Genomic DNA, 23418 nt, shown 5'->3' on the forward strand with positions numbered 1-23418 from the left:
TCATGTATTATTATAAATAGTCCCTTTGTTTGTTAGAAATGTAGAGATTCAATAGCATATTTTTTTTAGAACATGGGATGTTCCTTCATCTAAGAAAAATAAAATTGGCAAACCATTACTGGTTATCAAAGGTGACAAAAGAAACAAAAAAATGTAATCTGGAGTTCAGCTGGGTTGCATAATTCAGGTAGAAGAACCATGGAGAGTTTTAAAATATATTTTCCAAATACATACAAGAGTAGAGGTAACTGGGCCAAAAAGATGAATGAAATAAAGAGTACAGTATTTAAATTAAACAAAATAGCTAGACATCTGTAATTTACTTCAGTAACAAAGCGCACTAATCAGATCTCTTAACATACCATTCAACGCCCCGACTTTAAAAAGAAGGAATCTTGTTGGATGTAATACAAATATTATGGAAGTCAAGAGGAACTGAAAGTAGAATCTGAAGAAAAATGTTTGCTGTGTTTTAATGTTCTACCCACCGGATTAAGTGTCTATAGTCTACCCTCCTCCACTCTTAATAAGAATAAGAGGGTATAAAATGCTACAGTTCTTTTAATTCTTAATTGAGCAAGAGATGGTAATGCTAAACAATGTTGTATGGTTGGCTATTCAACAATATAAAAGCACCAGTTAGAAATGTAGTACAATAAACTGTATGACTGATTATTCATACAAAAATCACAATGGCTTAGAATGACACGGGAGCCATGGGACCAACAAGAAACAAAGCTGTTGTTGACTCACTCAAAGAGCAGCTATAGCGCAAACAGACATTTTGTGTATGTGTGTGTATGACTTCAAAGAATTCCAAACAAATCTAAGAATATAACCATTTGTTTCTTATATTACAACTATACCTGCAATGAAATCTACATTGGCTTTTATAAGCAACAGGAAAGAACCATAATGAAGAATGCGCCAACACACTGGGAAGATGCAAAATTCCAAAATTATTACAAATAATTTAACAAATAAATAATAACAAATAATTATTTCTAAAATCAAATTCATTAATTACAATGAAGGGGTCCAGTTAATACATACATATACATATACATATACATATACATATACATATACATATACACACATACATACATACACACACACACACACACACACACACACACACACACACACACACACACATACATACATACATACATACATACATACATACATACATACATCTTAGCCTAACCATAACTGTCTTGCTTTCTGTAACTTGCTTTGCTGCATGAAGGTTTCTGCTTAGTAGACAAGAATAGACAAAGGAGGGAGGCTGCCTGCATTCCGTTGCTTGCAAGTAACTAGTCTAATTGGGAATTTGTCCTTGTTTACTGATAAGACACCTGGGTGCCTAACACGAACAGGAAAGATGAACTACTGCCCATTGCCTAGACACCTGCAGGCCCTCCTTTTCCCCCTCCTTCTCCACACCCCTTTGCCTCCCTCTTTTCATGTTGAACTTCTAAAAATGTATACTCTGCAATAAGCGTGCACTTCTTCTCCACATGTTTTCTGCGTGTGAAGTTTGCACCTATTTGCTTGCTTTCAGCTGAAAATAAATATGGATAAGGCCCAACTTCAAATGCGGACCAGCTTTTCTGTTGCTGCTTCAGCACAGGAAGACACAAAAAATAAGCATCATTTGCTAGAACAATTTCTATTCACAAAATAAATATTAATTGGCACTACTTAAAATCTGTATCATTATTAAAAATGCTTGGACTAAACAGCTCATGAAGGATTCTATCAAAATGAGATGAAAATATATTATATGCACTTTTGGAGAAAGTCAACTAATTAAAGCTATGTGTCAAACATGGACAGGCATCACTACTCTGACTGGCCATGTACTTTATATGTTCCATCTCTGTTTTCTTAAATGTCAGATTACACTTGTGTGCTACAGAGGTTTCACTAGATATGCTAGAGACCTAAACGCAAAAATATACTAGAGACCTAAACACAAAGCCATTGCCCAAAATCAAAAGGCTATTCTATTTTTATATTTGTTTCTGCTAAACTGCCTTATCTTAAGCTTTCATTTGCTAAAGAAAGAAGAAAAACAAACTCTGAATAATTTAACAGTTAAAAAAATTCAAGTGAACTGCAAGCCACCTTCCCTATTTTCAACAATCATGCCATGAACTCTGCATGCAAATAGCACAATCATTTCCCACAAAGAAGGAATTTGACAAAGAGAAAGATCTTCAAAATATGTCAGTGTTCAATCTACTTGCAACACTTGCTATTTTTCTGGTTAAGATAAAGAATGTGTTAAATAGCTAACTAATCCAAGCATTCTAAGATGATGCTATAAAGCTGACATGCAGTCCCTCTAACACCTGAAATATATATTAATAAAGACTAAATTAGTCTACATGGCTGCCAAATGCACTTTTTGAGGGGGAGCAGCAACAAAACAGCGTACTAGTCTCCCATTCGAGCTTAAGAAGTAGTTGAGAGGGGCAAATCTGTAGAGAAATGTTTAAAACCAAACTGAAATAAATAATTGCCACCAGGCATCTGCACATAGAAAGTAAAAAGATACATAGTATAAATATAGGAAATGAAAAGAACTGAAGAGAAAGAAGAGGAGCAAGTCAATAAGGAAAAAGAAGAGTATTGGACAAAAAAAGGCTTGTTTAAAATAAATCACTGTCTTACTCTATACAAACAATACAATAAAATGCAGGATATCCATAATAAGATTTAGGAATCAAATCGTTTAAGAAAGTGTTTCCCCCACTCTTCATTTACTGAATAACTAGCTGATCCCTCTCTTAGAGACAGGTAGGATCTGAATAAGCTCTGACACATTCTGCCTCGCCATATCTTTTAAAGATGCCCTGTTCTAGTGATGATTCAGGACATCCAAAATAGACATTCTGGTATCGACAGCATCTCTTTTTTAAAATTTAAAAGGAGGCTCTGGAAGTCAAAAGGAGTTTAAAATTCAAAACTCTAATTTCACCTTCCTCATGTGGCAGTTTTGTCAAAGTTCTCCAAATAACTGACTTGTTCACTGGATAATCCTATGTCTTATCTAAACTACACTTGACTATGACAAAATAAATCCTTGCATATTACAGATACCAAGCCGATATAATTGACAATAGTACCTGCTGAGTAATCAAAACTAGAATGCATGAGGCTATATTGGCTATACAGTACAGTGGTGCCTCGACTTATGACCATAATCCATTCCAGAAGATGGACATAACTCAAAATGGTCATAAATCAAAGCACCTTTTCCCATAGGAATGCACTGAAATGCAATTAATCCGTTCTGGCCAAAGAAAAAAATCACACACACACACACACCCCAAAATCACTGCAAGACTCATTGGAAATTAGATTAATCCCTTCCGGCCCTAGTGCGGGGGGTGGGGTGAGAGAAAAGCAATCAAGCATGCAAGACCCATTGGAAATGCACAGAAAACAAACGGAGCAGATCAGAAGTGCACAGAGAACAAAGGGGGCAGGTCGGAAAAGCAAAGAAAACAAAGGAAAAAGCAAGGGAAGCATGCAGAACCCATCTGAAATGGGGAAACCCTCCCCCAAAAAACAACCAAACCCCCAAGACCCACCAGAAATGGGGAAAAACACTCCAAAAAGCAACAAAAAATGCCAAGACCCATCGGAAATGGGAAACCCCCCAAAAACAAACAAAACCCCCAAGACCCATCACAGCACAGAAACATAACCCCCCCAGCTCACAGCTATGCTGTAAAAACACCCAGAACAGTTTTTAAAAAGCAGAAAACAGCACCTTACCTTACCTGGCAGCCCAAAGCCTCCCTGCAAAGACACACACATGCTCACTCAGAAGCAGAAGGAGGCAGTCCCAAGCCTCCTCCTCTGATGCACACTCTCTAACTGCTGGGGTGAAAGAGCTACAAAGAAACAGCCTCGTCACCACCTACAGTTAGAAATTTGAATTTCCCGCCTTTTTCCCCTGCCTTTTTCTGTTCGTAAGTGGAAGCTCCAGTCGCAAGTACAGTAGAAGCAAAATTTTGCGGCCAGAGCTGGTCGTAGCTCGAAATGGTCAAAAGTAGGGATGTTCATAAGTCGAGGCACCACTGTATTGTTCTCCTAAACTGAATTACAAACTAAGCATGAGATAGTAGAAAGCTAACAATATCTTAGGCCTTCTGTTTGACCATGTAAGCCGTCCACTCAAATTATTTAGGTATCTGAATCTTTTCTTTTACTTTACTCGGACAAAAAACTGTCTTCACTATATATGTGTTAATCTGCTTATCTATGTTTGGATCTGCCAATGACCCTTAATAACTACTATTAAGACAGATTATCACTCTCGAATTGGCCTTTTCAGTCACACTAGATGCTGTCCCAAGTCCTCGATACAGAGCATGTTGCCATAGTCTCTCAAGACTGAAGGATGCCTAAGAATGATGGTACCTTTTGTATTTTTCTTACACTTTATATCCATCCTACCTCCACGCATATAAATGTCAGCCTAGCAAGACTCCACGCCATGCTTCTGAAGCATGAAAGCTTATGCCAAATAAAATCTGTTAGTCTTAAAATGCAACAAGACTTCTTACTTTTATTAGTGTTGTCACTGTAAGCAGGTGCTAACATGTCTGCAAAAAAGGATAAAGGATAAAAATCTACCCTACAGTAGCCTTGTTTGTAACTCTCTTGTGGGATAGCCATAGAAACATTGTCCAATGTAGAATTCTGTTCCTACTCATGGATTATATGGCTACTATAACAAAAATTATCCCATAAAGAAATTCTGGGATGGCAGGAAGAGAGTCACGGCAGCATGCATAAGATTGGCATCATCATCATCATCATCATCATCATCATCATCATCATCATCATCATCATCATCATGTATTGTCAAGTCAATTCTGACTTATGTTGACTGTTTTCAGGGTTTTCCAGGAAGAGAATACTCATAAGTGGTTTACCATTCTTTTCTTCTGAGGCAGCCTGGGACTGTGCAGCTTGCTCAAGGCCACACAGGCTGGCTCTACTCGCATGTGGCCCAGTGGGGAAAAACTCCCACACTCTGGCTCTGCGGCCAGATACCTAACCACTGAACTATCCAGCCAGACAAAACAGATAATGCATCCTCACTCCACCCTTTCTCTCTTCATAACCATGCTCCTCCTTCTTCCTTAGCCTAAACCACAGCTTCATACTACTTGTACAGTAATGAAAATCACAGTTAGCCTTGTGGTTGTCAAGCTTGGGTTAATCGACTCCAGCTCCCAGGGCCCCCAGCAAAGATGGCCAGTGCTGAGGGATTCTGTGAGCTAAATCTCAAACCATCAATAGTTAAAAGTTGTGAACTACTTAAGTAGAAATCTTTTCCAGTCAAAGCATAAGGGGGACAACATTTGTTGTATCTCATTATTTTTCAGTACTTCTCAACAGAGTAGTAACAAGATTTGGATCTTCACTGGATTCAACTCCCAGATACCCCAGCCTGCCAGCTTAACCTGGTCAGGGATTCTAGGAGCTGTACTCAAAAAACATTGGGGCAACCTAAGACCTGAGAAATCTGATCTTTAGGAAAACCAGAAGAAAGGAATCTAGAAGAAAATAGGAACCATGAACATGAAGACAGAATATGTAGACATAGTAGAAATGAATGAGAGTTCAAAAATCTCAGTTTTAGGATTAGAAAGCTAAATGTAATGACAAAAAGCCAGTCGACCGCAACTGCAGCATAGATCATCAAGTAACTGGGGAACTAAGAGATACACTAACACAATGTACAGTGGGGTCTCTACTTAAGAACTTAATCCGTACTGGAAGGTGTTTCTCAAGTTGAAAAGTTCTTATGTTGAATCTGCATTTCCCATAGGAATGCACTGAAAACCATTTAATCCGTATCTGCTCTTTTCCGTCCATAGAAACTACAGTACACATTTATTTAATTAAAATCCAGATGACATATGCACAATTTGAAAACAATTTGTCTTAAGTCATCTCTTCTCTCTCTCTCTCTCTCTCTCTCTCTCTCTCTCTCTCTCTCTCTCTCACACACACACACACACACACACACACACACACACACACACACACACACACCAAATATATGAAGCTGAACACTTTCAAATAAGGGATGTGGTTGTCTTGTAAATGGTTAATGGTCAGCAGTCTCTATAGACTTCTTTCTACCATCGGAAGAGGGACTATGAAGTTAACATTGCCCTGGTGTTTAAAGCAGCCTGGCACGACTCAGTTTTGCATTCCTCGCATTAAAACTGTTCTAACTATACAGTATTGCTCTCCTTTAGTCAAACACACTATCTTGCAGCTGAAAAGGATTCAACTTCATGCAGGCGCGTAGAACTCAAGACAGGCCACGTCCCTTATTTGAAAGTGTTCAACTTTATTACGACACTGTTTTGAAAGCAATACAGAAAACACAGAAAAGAGAAATAGCAAAAGCCTTGTCAGAGTTTAGCAAATGCTATAGTCGCTTAATCGTATTTACATGCTGCCCTTGTTCACTTTCTGACAAAAGCCTGGTACTTGGAAACAACTGAGACAGAGGATTCTTTATTCATCATGTAAAACATTATTTCAACAGCAAGCCGACCAAGTGCAGCTCTGACTGCAGACAGCATTAATGAGGAGATACTGCTGACGATAGCAGCACGTTCTTCAGGGGATTGGTTTCCTTCTCAAGTACTGCCAGAAGATTCTGTTAAATGAGCAGTGAAAATACCAAATCAAGTATTTATGATTTACACAGCATAAATCATATGCTGTTACTCCTGACATGAATTTGTAATAAGCCCAGCGTGCATTAAGAAAGCATGGGAAGTGTGCCATGAGAATAGTTTTATATTTATACATGTGCTTCTATATATGCAAGAGGAAAGCCATACTTCTTTCATATTTAATTGTAATGGGCATCTTTTATCAGCCACATAAAACCACTCATATTTGAGTGTAAGTCTATGAAAGGAAGCATCTTCTAAATTTTAAGCACATCTTCCAGATGAATTAGGCTAACCTTTTCCTTCTTTGCAACTTGCTCCAAATTCCAAAAGGGGGGAGCCCCACACTGTTTGTATGGTGGAATATTTCCCAATTCGTATGAAAATTCCAAGTCGTCATGGGAATAGAAAGATACAACATAACACATGTTATGTTGACAGTAAATATCCAAAATCAAAAAATATATTTCTATGAGATGGGAGATGAAATTTCTACTACGTGTATTATGGCACATTTTCTTCCCAAAAGGTAACAAAACTGTCTCTGCTGAGGAAAATATCACCCTCCCCCATGAAAGGTCACTGTACCAACATTTACTCAGGTTCTCTGCATTACATCTGGTTCCTCAAAAGGCATAGGACTTTTTCTTGCCATTGGCTGGGATAAAAAAGGTGTAATTGCAAAAACAAACAAACAAAAAAAACCACAATAGATTTGTAGAGATATTTTTTCTCCAGGGTGGTGTTTTGTTAGCAGAATGAACACTGTGAGTGGCAAGTGGCTGATATCCGGGGAAATTTTGTGCAGTTGTGCAGGTGGCAATGACTCAAACCGGGAATGGGGAGGGCAACTTCAACAGGCCTGTGGCTCCACTTCTGCCTTAGGATTGGAAGGTACACGGAGCACCAAAAATCTGAAGAAATGAAAAAGATCAATCTGGAAATGAGTGGAACACCATTCCCAGTTTTGGGAAGAAAACAAAATGGCATTGTCTGTCTTAAACATTGTGAGGGAGCATAACCTGTACTTCAAAGATAAATTACTGCTCCTCAATGCTTTTTTTCCTGGAGAAAATCATTTTTAGTGAGGTGGAAGAGTCTGAGGCCAGGGATCATAAAAAGACTCTTACAGCCTGGGACCGCACCTTGCACACTACTGTCCTAAAGGGACTACTCTGTGCATATGCAAGAAACTGCACTGAGTGGGAATGGGAAATGAAATATCCTATCCTGTTACATAAGAGTTCTGAATAAAAATTTTGCATCTCCTACCCCACCCTCACAAATTCTCAAACAATTGCAAGAATTCACCAAATTAACTCATAGGACCTATATAACCATTAAACAACTGGAGGATGACAGTTACCTTCTAAACTCTAGGGACTGAGAAATGCTAACTATAAAGAAAGAATATTAAACCAATTCGTTTATTGTGTTCACCACGACCATTTTCCCTTGCTTTCCTCTTCTGCTTATTATATGAGAAGTAGTATTCAATCACTGTAATTTGTTCAGTTATGTTAGTCTGCTTCATTAAGTGTTTCATAATGTGGACTTTGAAATTTTAAATCCGACCATCTTAACCACATTCTTAAACACCTAATCAGCCCTACAAAGAACTAAGCTCCTAAGTAACTTATGACCCTGGCCCTGTTTCTGAGGACAGTAAGTACAAAAAAAAAAACTCTCATGCCATTTTAGAATGGGAATCTAAATGACAAGAGACTTTCCTTTCTTCAAACCACAATACACTAGCATTACACCAGAGATTCCAAACTGAATTTAACAGGAATCTGTATGACAGAGCACATATTCCACAGGCAACTGATAGATCAAATATCCCTGCACAACGTTTGACCACAGAGGTCCATTTGCTGGTGGAATGAGCTCCATCTTGGAGGAATGAGCTTCCAGTTGGTTCATACATTTAAGTCGCTGGGCAGTTCACTGAAAGATGATTACACTGCTGCCTCTTGAAATTCAATGAAGAATCTTGTGTCATGTTAAGAACCAATGTTTTATTTGGCATAGGCTTTCATGCACTGCAGCCCACTTCATCAGATCCATGTGGACTGTGGCAGATCCATGTGGCATAAAAGTGCCACGAGACTCTTGTTTTTGTTATAATGAATCGGTTCTTTTGAGGAGAAAAGCAAGGTAACAATATTTTTGATAAATAAATAATGCAGCTGTCTCCTCTACATTTTTTGGTTTAAGATTCTTCTCTGTGGCACTTGATACCAAGTTGCTTTTTTGTTCCTAACAGCAACATCCATTTTTTAGCACAAACACCCATATTATAACACTAAATGCTTAATGGAGCATTTGAAACTTCTAGTGAGCTAATCCATTTCTGAAGATAATAATGGCACTGCCTCTTCTTAATTTCCAGTATTGAACCTTCTGAGCTGTACTGCTGTAGAAAGATGGTATCAACACAATTCCTCTTTTCAAACATCTGAGAAGAAATGTATTAACACAACAGTCTGGTGTCTGGAGGATTCTGAGAATTGTACACCATCACATCTGGAGGGTAGCAAGAACTGAAAACTATTATTAACCAAACTTTAAACACAGTATTTAAAATAATTCTCTCCAAAATACTGACCATGCTGACAAATTGAAGTTGACATGAGTACAAGACATTCTGGCTTTTACCTTACACAAGGAGCTTTAAAAAGATATTTTCCCACTCTTGTGCAAAATTCATTTACTAAACTCTGCTCATATTGAAGCCCAGGACAACTAAACATCCAGCTCAGTGGAACAAGAGGTTAACAATGTTTAAAGTCTCAGAAACTAGGCTAGTACAATGTAAATATTAAATCTCATCCAATACACATTAAGATGTGCTCTGAGACCTCATAACATTTCCATGCTTTCCTTTTCCTTTCTAAAAACGTAAGAGAGTAAATCTGCTGCCATAAGAAACCTACTAAAACAAGAAAAGAGGAATGCTTTGCCACTTCACTCTCAACCACTGAGTTTATACAATAGTCAAAATTCTGTTGCTTAGTGTAGTGAAACACACTAGGGTAGATTCATTGAAGCAATGGGACTAGCTGAGTCAACTATAAGTTCCATTGATTCAAATGGGCCTATTCTAGTGATTTATGCTAATGTAGGTCAGTTAGAGTAGGCCTATTTGAATCAAAGGAACTTACAGAGGAATTAGCTCACTGGATTTCCAATGAGTCAATTGACCTGCTCTAAAGCAACTTACTACACAGAGCAACAGGATTTGGGCCAATAACATCAAAAACATATGATACCAAGAACTGAAAATAACAAGAAAGGTAATATCAGCCGCAGACTATGGAAACACTGGGTGGAAAGATAATTTCTTTACTATGCTCCTTCTATATTCCTTCCTTCCTCCCAGCAAAAGGGACACTTTCCTATAGGAAAATACATGAACTTGTGAAGGGACAACACACACACACACACACACACACACAGAGAGAGAGAGAGAGAGAGAGAGAGAGAGAGAGAGAGAGAGATAGTATGGTAAAAGGGAAAAAAAACAGAAAAAAATATTTTCACATGCATTACCTGAATCATTCTATGCATTTGACACTAAGTATTCATAACGTTTAACGGACACAACTTAATGACTAAACAACAACAAAACAACATTCATAACACAGTCTCTAGTGGCTGGTTCTGGTAATACATGTGAAAATATTTTTTCTGAGTTTTTTCTTTTAATATTTTTAATATTATCAGACCATTGATAAATGAATCAGTGGATATCGATCTCATAGATAAGGAGGTCCTGCTGTAGTTAACCCTGAGTGCTCACTGGAAGGACAGATGATAAAGCTGAAGCTCCAATATTTGGCCATCTCATGAGAAGACTCCTTGGAAAAGACCCTGATGTTTGGAAAGTGTGAAGGCAAGAGGAGACGGGGACGACAGAGTACAAGATGGCTGGACAATGTCATTGGAGCTATCAACATGAATTTGACTCAACTCCGGGAGGCAGTGGAAGCCAGGAGGGCCTGGAGTGCTCTGATCCATGGGGTCACGAAGAGTCGAACACGACTTTATGACAAGACAAAACAAAACAAACTGCAGTTACATTCCCATGATTAAAAGATACACAGGTAATATCATGCTTTTGCTCTCAAGTGATTGAAAAAGCTATCTTCACCACCAATCTTTTCGCCTAACAAAATGGGAAGTAACGAGATATATCAGAACTTGGGCCAGAGCCCAAGCTTGTAACTGGAAAGTTACAAGCTGAAATCCTGTTGTGCAGTTATGCAAATAGTGTAAATTTTAGATGCAAACTGCTGTTAAGTTATAATCTCTGGACATTATCCATTGCATACTGAGTTTTGCAACTAGGCATGCAAAAGGTAATAACTATGGAAATTACTTAACTTATGACAATTTGAGTCTCAAAGTTACATCATCTGCATAACTGCACTACAGGATTTCAGCTGCTTTTTCTACCACAATTTCCAGCATCCTAGCCAGTAACTCTTTCAAGCTCTTGTCCTTCAGATATTCCTGCTGTGATACGTCTTGCTACTGTCAGCAAAGTCAGGTTGTCAACCATTTTGCTAGTCCAAAATGTAACATTTATAAGTTCTGTAAACTATTTGTACTTCTTTTTAATCTTCAAACAAAGCAAGAAGGGAATGGGTGATCAAAAGTGAGAGGTGGTGGTGACAGAGTAAAATGACTTGAAGCTTCTCAATTGACAAACAACTAATTTGCCATTTAATTTTATTTTGTTTAATAGCACCATACATTTCTTAAATGATGTTTTACCCCATCATTCAAATGAACAATTAAACAAATAGTCATTTTTTCTCCCATGTTTTGTACATAAAGAACACTAATCATGTTGTAGCATTTAAATCAACAGTTATATATGGTGGTTGTCAGTGGAATAGTAGTGAAATGGAAGGTACGTACATTAAAGCACAAATACATTTTTCAACAAGGAGCAACTGATGAGATCAGAACTATTCTCACTTTCAGCAATTATCTGGACGCTGTAACAGAGCAGTAGGATTCACATCTTGATCCACCCTGTTGAACTCAGGAATAAATTACAAATTCCTGCTGACTCACAGCAGGAGGTGAATCTCATTAACTTTACACACTGTAAAAAGAGACAGGAAGGAGTAGCTCCTTTGTAGTGAAAAGATTCAGGTAGAACAACAGCAAGAAGATAAACATTAGGACCTGACTGGCACTAAAATAAGCTCAGGCCAGCTTGCTGAGAGAAGGAAAAGGTCAAACTTGTGTAGTTTACATAGAAACAAACTCTGAGAATGGGCGATGAAGACGAAGCAAAAACACTACAAATATGATTACAGAAAGCATTAAAAAAGGAATAATAAGGCATCAATTCATAGTCCCAGCCAAAGCAGATCCATTGAATCAACTGCTGACTGATGATGCAACTTGCATGCATCTCATTGATACAATGAATCTACTCTAGCTGGAATTACTGGTTGGATTCACATCTGAGAAATTTATCTAAATTGCTTGATCTGTAAAATAAGAGTAGGGGACAATCTCTTGTTCTCTATTTCCCTCCCCCTCCACAATATAAATTGTCCCACCTTCTCTTTTCGGTCTTAATCATGAGATGTTTCTAATTTAATCTATTTCCCTGTTTCTTCCCCCAAGGAGCCTGGCATTACAGCTTTATGGGCACTAAAGATATTTTGAAACATGTTTACAAACTCTTATAAGGTTTATATTAATAGTGGTATCAGTGTAGATGTACCACTAAAAAGGGAATGATCTGGGAATTTGTGACACAGAGGGAGGGAGCAATTAATCCTTTGGCTTGCTCTTCATTTATAAACTGCACTTGGCATGAAGCAGCTGGGATAGTGATTGAAGCCATATCAATGAAGAGGTAGAGTCTTCAGACTCTGACAAAGTGGTGTCTCGTTTGATGAGCTCCATGGGTAAGTCAGGATTTGAATCATGCAAGGATGCACTGGAACAATGCATATAGGTCACCATGAGGCCTTTGGGTGATGGGCAGGAAAAAAAAATAGAAATGAACACAGCACAACACACAAACTTTGGAAAGCTAGAATATTAATGACATTTCTATGACATATCATGTTTTTTCTGCAACCTATGTTTTAGCTTGGGTTTGAACATGTTCATGAGTAATCTGGTGAGAAAGGCCACATTACTCATAAACATGTATGAACTTGCTTTATGGGTTCAAATGTAGGTTGTAGAGAAAATGTGAAATGTCATAGAGATCCTCCCCCTGATATAATATGAAAAATATGAATATATTTCCAATATATGAAAAATATAGTTTGGAAAGATGCTTTGCTCTTACTTCATTCTTACTGTTCTTTTTAATCAAACCCTGCCATCTCCCAGACATTTCATTCTCCCCACTTTGTCTTAAAGTATATGCAAATCAAATGCTACTAGTGCTACTAACCAAAAGACACAGTGCAGACTATTTCCTCTTTAATAGAGACGGGAAAAGGTAATGGAAAACATAGTGGAGTCACAAATGGAAACCACCATTCTCTCACACACATACATTCTCCGTTCCATGAATAAGGCAGGACAACTGCAGAACAAAAGTCTAGTTTCGAAGCACCCTTAGTGAGCCAAAGAACAGTACTATTTACTGCTGTGCTCATAAATCAAAATGCACATCATTGTGATGTAGTACAGTAACTGCAAGCTATACATAGCAAGACAGTGGATTATAACCTTAGGTCTGCCAGATGCTTTGGATTTCAGCTTCTAAGACCCAAAAAGAATGGCTGATGATCAGGAACTCTGGGAGTTGGGAAGTCTGAGATATCCTGAGGGCCAAAATTTTTGAGAAACACTAGCTAGGCTAGAACAGCTTGCAGCAAACATGTAAAGGTCTGATATTTCTATGATATCTGAAAACTTTAGGGAGTGTTATAATGGGCTTGTTTAACCAATTACTCTCTTAACACTTATGACATAAGAGCTGTATATACTTCATATATGGAGGCAGTGACAGATTTTATTTTCCTGGGCTCCATGATCACTGCAGATGGAGACAGCAGCCACGAAATTAAAAGACGCCTGCTTCTTGGGAGGAAAGCGATGACAAATCTTGACAGCATCTTAAAAAGCAGAGACATTACCTTGCCAACAAAAGTCCGAATAGTCAAAGCTATGGTTTTTCCTGTCGTGATGTATGGAAGTGAGAGCTGGACCATAAAGAAAGCAGACCGCCGAAGAATTGATGCCTTTGAATTGTGGTGTTGGAGGAGGCTCTTGAGAATCCTCTGGACTGCAAGGAGAACAAACCTATCAATTCTAAAGGAAATCAACCATGAGTGCTCACTGGAAGGATAGATCCTGAAGCTGAGGCTCCAGTACTTTGGCCATCTAATGAGAAGAAAAGACTCCCTGGAAAAGACCCTGATGTTGGGAAAGTGTGATGGCAAGAGGAGAAGGGGACGACCGAGGATGAGATGGCTGGACAGTGTCTGCGAAGCAACCAACATGAATTTGACACAACTCCGGGAGGCAGTAGAAGATAGGAGGGCCTGGCGTGCTCTGGTCCATGGGGTCACAAAGAGTCGGACACGACTAAACGAAATGAATACTTCATATACAAGACAATGAGCTAAAGAACAAAGCAAAGACTACAGTTACTAGAAAAATAAATGAATGTGGATAAGAACCTGAGCTAAAGATCTGAAAGTGGATCTGTTCATAAAGGAAATCCAGGGTGTGTCTAGATTTAGAAAACCTGTGCTTCCAGTAAATACAATTTAAAGGAAATGACAAAAGCCTTATTATTTGGTGCCTTAAAATGAAGCAAAGGAAAAGGCATGTCATCAACTAAAAATATTTCACTGAAAAAATAAAAGTAAACATAAATGTTTTAGCTAGCTGTAGCTGTTCTGCTTGTGAAATATAAGTATCAAAACAAACTTGATTCTTCTCTATAGTAAGATCGAAAGCACAAGATTACATTTTTCAAGTCAATTTAAAGGAAGAATGCAAAAGCAAAGTCATTTTTTATGGACAATATTCTTTGCTGGTCTACAACCATACAATAATTAATATGACTTCACTTTCAATGTTCAGTCAGATAAAGGATTTTGGCCTTATCTGGTAATACCTGTTAACAGGTTTTCAGCCATATTTCCAAACATGATTTGTTAACTTCATTCCTTTAATTACAAACGACCACAGAATGGACTTAAAGGATAAACTCGGGTGTTACATTAATAAGGGAATCCTCAGAGCAAAAACTATGACAGAGGCCTCTGATCTCTTTTTATATTTAAACCCCACCTTGCCTCTCCTCCTTGGCACTGTGTCCTCACAACAAACCTTGTGAGGTAGGCAAAGTGGAATGAGTGTAAATGGAGCAAGATCACCCAGCAAACTTCATACTTCAATGGTGACTTGAACCTGGATGTCTCAATTCCCAGTAACATTGCTGAATTCCTTTTAAAACTGAAATATTTTTAAAAACTTCATAAATGTTCTACAATGACAGATATGTAACAGTCTGAAGCTAGCTTGCATAAAAACTCAGGGAAATCATAATAGTAATCATGACTTGGTTGTCCTAACATTGCTTAAAATTATAATGAAAGTTTTGCCTTAGTTGGTAAAATTAAGCTTTTGTCCATGAGTCTGTATATAATATGTGCAGTATAGGGAGTCCTCAAGGATATACTGCATAACTGAAAACAGAAATGCTAAAGAAACAGGGAAATTTTTAACTGGGTCAGACTATTAATTAAACTATGTCTCCTGCCAACCTAGCAGTTTGAAAGCATGTAAAAATGTGAGCAGATAAATAGGTACCACCACGGTGGGAAGGTAACAGTGTTCCATGTCTAGTTGCGCTGGCCACGTGACCACTGAAACCGTCTACGGATGAGCACCACCCCAAGAAACCGGACATGACTGGACAAATTGTAGAAGTTCCATATGGTCTGCTTTGATTAGAAAACAGTCCCTGATCACTGTTGTTCCATCCTGACAGGATCAGATAGCTGGCTCAAAGTTGACTCAGTCTTCCATCCTTCTGAGATTGGTAAAACCAGTACCCACTGGGGGGCAAAATCTTGTTTGCATAATTATGTGTAAACTGCCCAAAGAGTGCTAGAGCACTATGTGGTAATATATAAGTTGAAGCAACAGCAACAACTACCTGAGGTTTTGGCTGGCCCTGCAAGCCAATATTGAGTAAGAAATGCAAGCGGTCAAACTCAGAAGCTTCCACATGCAAATCATACTCGAAAACTCAACATGTATTGGATGCCTCACTTAATCACTTAGTAGAAATACAATACTGTTGAATTTCTCAGGCCAGTTTAATGGTAAGCAGATAATAACACAACAAAGACTCTATCAAAAGTTAACAACGTTTTAGTATACTTCACTTGCTTTTGATGATTACACAATCAGTATAAATAGCTTAAATTTCAAGGCCAAACATACTTCAAGATTCAAAATGTATTCAGAAGCCTGTATGTGAAGCAGGTACAAACCAGTTTAACATTCCATCTCCCCCTGTGTTGCAACAGAAATGAAGGAAGCCTATGCCACTGTTACAGCTGTGATTAAGATAGCTTTGGGAACAATTTTACTAGCATATTCCTATACATATTTATGCTAAATTAAGTCCCATGGGGTTCAGTGTAGTTTACTGGCAGATAAATGTGCGTAAGAATTCAGTAAAAATTAACAGTCAACACTGCAATAATCTGAGTGGGACCTACTGTACACAACTGGATTTATTTCTAAGTAAAACGTACAAGAGTCTTTGTGCGAAGTACATTTCTATTTATCATTTCAAGTTGAAGTGTAAAGTTCTGCTCATTTCACATATAATTCTGATAAGTAACTATCAAATAATATCTGTAGAATCCAGAGCATTTTATGGCTCTCTTGAAGAAAGCCATAAGAATGCCTCCTGAATAACTTTTAACTTGCAAGAACTGTCAGGAAAAAGTATGTAAGCACTACTTACCATAGAACTTTGCAGTGCATACAACATTCAGATAGACTGCACTGAAAACAGAATTTTGTTTTATCCAGCATTTCCAACTATAGTAAACATTATATAGCAAATATGAAACTTTACGGTGCAACGCAAACACCAGGATATACATCTAAAAGGGCTATAATGCTTTTGACTGCCAGACAACTACCCAGGACTTGAAAATAACCAATTCCAGCCAAGCTCAGTACAGCTGATTGCACACTTGTGTATTTATTGACATTCTTAAGCCACATCAGCTAACACTGTCCTGCAAAACACAGCAAAGCCTTCTTAGAAATGGAAGTTATCCCAATAAAGGTGCCTCTATAGACCAAAATTGCCAAAGAGAAGTAGCTGCACGGCACACATCTAAAGGGAAGGTAGCAACTACATATATCAGTCCCTCAACAACGTAAAGACACATTGGATAAGACAGTCCTGAGATACGAATTAAGACAGGTTAACCTGCAGAAGAAACAGGAAATACTCTACTTTTTGGCGAAAGCAGGCAGGTTACAAAGTAGTTGGCAATGCAACATATACAAGTAGACAGATCTGTAGACATATGAAATGATGTTGACATATTACATGAAGTGATATAGCATCTTATCATTTAAAGGTATGTTTTCTTATAGTTTTCACTTCATATTGTGTGGTAAAGCTATACACTCTAACCTAGAAATAAGCCTGACTGAACTCAGTGGTGCTTACTTCTGAGAAGACATGTACAAAATTGCACTAAAGACCAAAGATACTAAATGCTCTACAGTCTATATCCAGTCGCTAGTTACAACTAGAGTAAGCCATCAAATCAGCAGGATTCATGTAAGTGCTGACATAGCATTCAGCAACTAATCCAACAGGTCTACTCTGTTTGGGAACAACCACTGGATTTAAGCCTAAAGCCATTAGGCATCTGCTCAGTGAAGCCACAAACTGTAAAGATCCTAGGCTGCAAATAGTTCTGCAACAAGGAAAAAAATCAGTAAAGTATTTCCTAAACATAATACAGTAAGTAATCCTTCTATTGTTCAATTGCTCTTCTACTCTTCACCAACAGATACTATAACTGTAATCAGGTTAAATGTTTATACTATCTACTCTTAAAAATTAACATTTCAGTGACAGGTATGGGTAAAACACACCTGCAGCACCAAGGAAAGGTCATGCAGAATACAAGTATGCAATAGTTATACAGCACTGATGTCAGCAATCAGATATTTGTAACCTCAGAATAACAAGAGATACATTCATGGAAAGCAGGTACAAAAACCGTTTTACCCACAACAGTCATCAGCTTCACTCGTTGTACTAAAACTGCTGTGTGAAAATCTAACCTAAGTGATCCTCCAGGTAAAATAATACACCATATGCTTTCTTTTCTTTTAAAGAAAAGAATAAAAGGCAGTAATGCTATCCATGTTTACCAGGAGTAAGTTTCACCAAATACAGTGGGCTGTGCTCCTGAACAAAGATACGCAGAATTGCTCTGAAAGTGATCTTTAGGTCAGTTAACAATTCCCACTTTGACTCCCTCTAATCTTTAGCTTTATTTGTCATAAACAAACATGGGATTTCATTTTGATGGTCAATCAGTTTTCATATTAAGGATTAGACACTGTGGTTTCCTTACAGAATACCTTGAAATCTTCATCCTTCACCAATCATACTCTACCTGTACTGAAGAAAAGAGAGACAGCTTTCAGCTTTGAACCACCTAGACTCCCTGTTTTTTGCCAGTTTAATGTGGCAACTAAATGAATACAATAAACCATGGGACCAGCTTGCTGTATTGAACAAAAATGTGCAGCTCTTACATGGACAAGCAGGTTCAAATCTCTGCTCAGCTACAAAGTCCTAAGCTAGTTCTAGTCAAACGCTTTTATTCAGCTAAACTAAGCTGGGGTTGCCTATCATTCATATAGCACATACTGTACATAAAGGTAAAGGTTCCCCTTGACAATTTTTGTCCAGTTGTGTTCGACTCTAGGGGGCGGTGCTCATCCCCGTTTCCAAGCCATAGAGCCAGCGTTTTGTCCGAAGACAATCTTCCGTGGTCACATGGCCAGTGCGACTTAGACACAGAACGCTGTTACCTTCCCACCGAGGTGGTCCCTATTGATCTACTTGCATTTGCATGCTTTTGAACCACTACGTTGGCGGGAGCTGGGACAAGCAACGGGCGCTCACTCTGTTGTGTGGATTCGATCTTACGACTGCTTGGTCTTCTGACCCTGCAGCACAGGCTTCTGCGGTTTAGCCCGCAGCACCACCACGTCCCTATATACTGTACATAGTTAAAGTCAAACAATCATGGATCTCTAATAAGCATGCCTCTGTGATACACGTGCTTGTGACACTAACACTATTCTTCTTGTGTGCACACATAAAAATACATTAAATAAGTCTGTTAAATGATTTTAGACTAAACTGCATCAGGGTGCTAATGGACAACTTGATAAAACGGATATATAATTATAGAGCACTTTACATAGGAACGGAAAACTTACAGATTACCACCAAACTCATGAAGGTTGTAACACATTGGAAGATAGAACCAGGAATCAAGGTGTCTGCAATAAGTTGCAGAACAAGCCCAAAAACTCAAACCAAACCAAAGAAGCAAAATGTTTGTTAACAGGGATAAATGTAAAATTCTACATTTAGGCAGAAAATATTACATACAAAAATAAAAGATGTATGGCATCTGGCTTTACAGCAGCATGTGTAAAAAGGATCTAAGGTAAGGTAAAGGTTCTCCTTGATATTTTAGTCAGTTGTGTTCGACTCTAGGGGGCGGTGCTCATCCCCATTTCCAAGCCGTAGAGCCAGCGTTTGTCCAAACACAGTTTCTGTTGTCATGTGGCCAGCGCGACTTAGACCCGGAATGCTGCTTACCTTCCCACCGAGGTGGTACCTATTTATCTACTTGCATTTACATGCTTTCAAACTGCTAGGTTGGCAAGGAGCTGGGACAAAGCGACGGGAGCTCACTCCGTCGCGTGGATTTGATCTGCTGGTCTTCTGATCCTGCAACACACAAAGGCTTCTGCGGTTTAGCTCGCAGCGCCACCACGTCCCAAGGCAAAAAGGATCTAAGTAGACTATAAACTACTTAAAGCTGTGCAAGAGCGGAAATAATAGAGAGAGCTGGCTCATGAAATTGCCAAGTGTCAGATACAACTGAATAGATAATTCGATTCGAGACCAAAAACTAAACATGAGGCAACACTGTGATGCAGCACCAAGAAAGACTTAATGAAATTCTAGGCTACTTCAACAAATGACGTGCCCAGTTCGGGGCATCCCAATTTAAGAAGGATATCAATAATCAAGTGCCATCAACTCAATTCTGACTCACTGCAACCCTTTTCAGGGTTTGCCAAGTAGAATATATTCAGAAATGCTTTACCATTCCCTTCTTCCGGGGGTGCCCTAGGACTGTGTAGCTTGCCCAAGGCCACACTTGCAGGAGGCACAGCAGGGAATCCCAACCTTTACCTAAACCTGAGCTATCCAGTCAGTTTAAGAAGGATATTGGTAAACAACAATGTGTCCAGAGGACCATAATAAAAAGATGGTAAAGGGTTGTAAACCAAGCCCTATGAAGAACTGTTGAGGGATTTCTGTACTATGTTTAGCCTGATGAAAAGAAAAATGTGTGAGGATATGCTAGCCATTTTCAAAGGATCTCACGTGGAAGATGAAGCAAGCCTGCTTTCTGTTACCACGGAGGGCAGGACCAGAATGAATGAATTAAAATGACAAGAAAGGAGATTTTAACAAAACTTGAAAAAGAACTTCCTGATAATAAGAGCTGGTCTGCAGTGAAATGGACTACGTCAGATGGCGCTGCATTCTTCACTGGAAGTTTTTTAAACAGTACTAAATGGCCGGCTGACTGGGATGCTTTAGCTGTAAATTTCCTGCTTCAGCAGAGCACTGGATTAAATGACCCTCAGGATTACTGCCAAATCTGTAAGACTATAGGAAGGGCCAAGCTGAATCAAACCAATGATCTCTGTGTTCTAGCTTGGAAATAGAAGCTGGATGCCCAGTAGTTGGTGTTGGAACATGACGTAGACCCACAATGCCAAGTAGTCACTGACAGCCTTATATCTGACTTATCTGTCTAATCCTGTTCCATAGCTGTGCAAGTTAGTAGACATCACTACATCTTTTAGTAGCAAATTCCAGAGTTTAACTACATAATGTGTGGAAATGTATTGCCCTTCCCTGCCTTATACCTACCCACCCCCATTAAGCTCCATTCAAAGAATATAAATTCTGGTATTACTAGGGAAAAGCCTCTCCCCATTCATATTCTCCCCACCATGCACACTTGATACACCCGGCTCATATCCTCACTTCCTTGCCTTTTCTATGCTAAGAAGTCCTCAACATGGTAACCTATGTTGAAGAATTCTACAAATATTTAACTTCAAACTGGCTTTCTAACAAAGTCAGAAGTACCAAAAGGACATAACCAATCCAAGCATATCATTATAAACCATTAGGAAAGCACCCAACTCCCTATTTCAGGGAACAGTTTCAAGTCATTATATCTTCGCAACAACCCAGACACAGCAAAATATATCTACGGATATACTGTATACGCATGCACTCCCACACACCCATATTACATTATGTTACATGCCATGAAGTCACACCCTACTTATTGAGACCCTAAATTGGGTTTCCAAGTTATGTGAGATATTTAAGGAGTGATTTTACCAGCACCACTCCCCCAATGAGTTTCCATGGCTGAGCAGGGATTCAAACCCCAAAGCCTGCTAAGTCACAAACTGTCACTTTACCCACTACACCCACAATGGCTCTCTCTTATACTCACACTTTTATTTTAACTATGCTGCCTGTGTCGGATCAAGAGGACAAAAGATTCTAAAGAAAATCATTTGGTTCTTGCCTCAGCCTTATGATCTTTAGAACACTGGCAAACAGCGCTGTCACACACAACATGCCCATTGAATTTTGAAACCACTCACGCATTCTTTGCAAAGAAGAATAACTGGGGACTGACGCCAGCTAAGGAGGAGGAAAAACAGCTAATTCATCTTTGGAAACACGACAGTGCGATGGTTTCCACCAAATCTCAGCCAGTGATTCATGCTAAGAAGGCCTCGGGGTCCTTGTAGAGCAGGCTATTTTGCTCATCCTGAGTCCCTAGTGTTGTGACCCTACTGAGGAAAGAGGTTGGTGAGAAGGAGACCAAAGAAATTCAGGGTCAAGAGATGTTCCTATATGGCCTGTCATGTTGACAGTGTGGCAGGAGGAAAGTAGGGGACAGGGTGGGAGGGAAGGGAGAAGGAAAGGGGAAAAGACCCTCAGGAATGGGTAAGAAAAAGAATGACAGACTGTATGGCACGGAAGCAGCAGGTAACAAGAAGATTTTGGTTGTCAGGAAACAAAACAGCGTTACCATCCTGTGAGGGGTTACAGGCACACAGAGGAGTTAAAACCACACCGTAGCAGGAACCCTGCACAAATATTATACACCAGGCCTAAACCGATAGACCAGAAAGCGCCGTCCTGTTCTCCTCCGCCGGCCTCCTTCTCCTCTTGAGCCCACACAAAGAAGCTCACGACGCCGAACCCTTCCGTGTTGTTTGTTTATGGTCTCCATCCCGCCTTCTCCTTCCACGCAGCTCCGCCAGCGGTGACACTTCACCCCAGCGAGACCCTCCGGGAAAGCGCTGGCAGACGCAAGCAGCCCGGAGCCAGGGGGGCGGCCCCGGGCTGGGGAATCGATCGCGGGATGCCGTCCCGAGCCGTCCCCGCCACCCCGCCCCACCCCACCGTCCCGACAGGGAAAGCTCCTGGCGCAAAAGACCCGAAGCCAAGCCGAGCGCCGCACCGACATCACCGTCCCCCCATCCGCTTCGCACGTCTGCCGTCGCCATTCGGCATTACCTCTCGCCCATCCCCTCTACCTTTGGCGGAAGGGACGGGGGGGGGGCCGGCGGCCGGAGAAAAAGAAAGTCACCGACCCAGAGACCCCTGGACTTTCCCCGCTGCAGGGACCTCCCAGGCCGGCCCTGGAAGCGCGCCCCGCAACGACGGAAGCGAAGGAAACACCTCCAAGTTGGTCCCGTCCCCGAAGGTTCCCCCCCCCGCCCCGCCAACTCCTCCCAGGCACGTCTCTCGCCTCGCCTTCCCCCGAGCCCCGCAATATCTGCTCCCGGCCGCCCCAGAAAGGGCCGCCAGGCGCCCCCCCTCCTACCAGGAAGCCCCCCCCTTGGGTCGCCCTCGAGCCAGCCCCCCCGCCCCCCGCCCGCAACGAGGAGACAATGAGGAGCCCCCTCCACTCACCACCAGTGCCGGGTCTCTGCCGCGCCCGGGGGTGCCTGGGCTGGGCTGGGCTGGCGCGTCGGCTCCTTCGCCCTCCGCCCCCCTCGCACGCAGTCTGTCGCCGGTGTTGCTGCAGCCGCCGCCGCCGCCCCCGAGAGCCGCTTCTTGTTCTGCGGTGATGCCGAAGGGAGGAGGGGGGAACTCAGCCTCGGGTGGTTTCCCTTCGCAGCCTCGAAGAGTCACTTTATCCCCCTCGCCAACATGGCTGCTCCCCCCCCTCCCGGCCGCCTCCTCCGCCTCCGCCTCCGCCGGCAGGGCCGCCAACCGCTCGGCGCGGCCTCCTCCGCTCTTCTTGCCTTGGTCGCGGCCGCGTTACTTCCTTCGCTT

General features: G+C 40.4%; 1 protein-coding gene across 2 annotated transcripts in view; it reads right to left on the minus strand.

Annotated features, from left to right (window-relative positions):
* Window positions 1-23192, minus strand: part of CDK17 (cyclin dependent kinase 17) — an 85924-nt gene extending 62732 nt beyond the window's left edge. The window contains exon 1 of one of the 2 annotated variants that reach the window (XM_020815494.3): window positions 23053-23192. The gene's annotated coding sequence lies outside the window, so the exon portion shown is untranslated. Of the gene's footprint in view, window positions 1-22653; window positions 22782-23052 lie in introns of those variants that run through there. The other variant, XM_073000253.2, reaches the window with a different exon arrangement.
* Window positions 23193-23418: the final 226 nt, after the last annotated feature.

This window comes from Pogona vitticeps, chromosome 5 (genome assembly GCF_051106095.1).
Source record: "Pogona vitticeps strain Pit_001003342236 chromosome 5, PviZW2.1, whole genome shotgun sequence".
In the NCBI taxonomy this organism is placed as follows: domain Eukaryota; kingdom Metazoa; phylum Chordata; class Lepidosauria; order Squamata; family Agamidae; genus Pogona; species Pogona vitticeps.